Below are 1,958 nucleotides of genomic sequence, written 5' to 3'. Positions count from 1 at the left end.
TTGGATTTTTCTCTCAAACTTTCTAATTCAAAAGTGAGAAGTAAGGGAATAGTTCTCTTTTGGGATCTATATTCACTTTTAAAAAGTGGAATATCAAATTTAGAAAATTTAATTGACCCACTAAAACAATCCCTTTCAACCTATACAAAATCAGGCAATTCTAATTAAATGGAATTCAACTATGACAAAACTACTAGGAATTAAAATAATTAAATCAAATACAAAATTCCCTTAAACTATTAAACCACAAAATTCCTTAATAACTTTCGAGACAAATGCAAATCTCTAAATGCACAGACATGCTCATGGGTCTAATCACATAATGCGAATGAGTCCAAATTTATTAAATCACTAGAGGGTTTAGTTAACCAATTAAATAAGATGTGTCGACCATACAGGGATGACATTGGCTAGGTAAGTATAGTCGTATCACTAATGACATGTGCCATTGCCAGAGATATAAATCCTGCACATTGAACAACACGATCAAGTGCAATTGCATATAATAATATAGTCGAAGCGATAATGCATTAAATCACATCAAATAACCATTTATTTAATCACATTAAAATCGTCTATTTAAATCACTCATTGCACCATAAAACATCACAAGGCAAGAATGAAGTAAATAACTATAGCATAAAATCTAAGTATCTAGAATCCAATAAGTCCATCATATAGTCATAAACAAAGTATATGTCTGAATACAAATAACCAGATATCATCATAAAGCATCATGCCATGTCAATATGCATTATCATGCAGATATGATCAAACTAAACAACATAGCATCTAACATCTATGATACTGGAAATCAAAATATAATATTTGGCCATCAGGTCGTCTCGAATGTCATCTAACATGAGTATCAAAGTATCTCTCAAAATCAAAATATAATAAGGTACAAAATGCAAACACAAGAGGCACTACACACTTGTGGTGGAAACATACATGTCACATAAAATGCAAGATTATGCCATGTTCGATACCTACAAAGCTCTCAATTTGAATGAAGTTACCAAATACGAAGCCATTGCTTCTTCCTTTAAGAAATTCTATTTATGCCAAATTACTCTTACAAATTTTATAAGTTTTTTTTTGTTTTCTATCAGCAATTTCTGCAAATTTCAGCTCCAAAGCTTCAAAATATTGCATTTTTTCCTCTTTTCATGTGTTTCAAATGATTATTAAATGGGATTCTTGAAACTGGTGTCTATTCTATAAAAGGGATAATGTCTTCCTTGTCTTCTTAAGCAAAACCCTCTAGAGGGCATTTCTTCAAATTAGGTTCCTATGCTTGTGAAAATATTTTTTTCCTTCTATTTGCTTTGTTTTCTTTAAATGGAAGTTATGGTTTCTGTTGAACTTGGATACATTTCTTTTACTTGAAGGGTTTCACAATTAGGGCTTTAGTATAAGTGGTTATTTGAAATTTAAGTGGTAGGAGTCATTGGTGTTGAAAGAGTAAGTCAACTTTGACTATTTAACACTTTTAGTCTAAGAATCAAGTCTTAGTGTGTGATATTGAAGTCTTTAGGAGATGAGATCATTTAGATAGAAGAAAAGCATGTGTTGCTCATTGAATTTCAAACCAAAAATAAATAGATAATGTTGGCACTGCATATAGAAAAGTTGTAGAGCCCTTGGACATTTCATACCACTATCATTCAAATAAGGGAAACAAAAGCTACAATTTATATGGGGTCTGACTGCATCTTCACATAGTTTTGAAGAAATGAATGAAAGAGAATAGAGAACATTTGCACTAGCAGACAAGAAAATGGTCGCACAAGCTTTTCATCTTTGACAACAATACTCATTTCAGCTCTACATTGTAAAGTCATGATTGAAACATATGTTGGGAGTATGATTGCAGATAAGAGTACTCCAGCTGAAATGTTTCTTGCCCAACAACATCATAGTATCCATCAAACAAGTTCATGTTTGTTTGACAGTAT

This window comes from Cupressus sempervirens, chromosome 11 (genome assembly GCF_028749045.1).
Source record: "Cupressus sempervirens isolate cs-2001-9-10 chromosome 11, ASM2874904v1, whole genome shotgun sequence".
Lineage (NCBI taxonomy): Eukaryota > Viridiplantae > Streptophyta > Pinopsida > Cupressales > Cupressaceae > Cupressus > Cupressus sempervirens.
Note: the sequence above shows the minus strand (reverse complement) of the source record.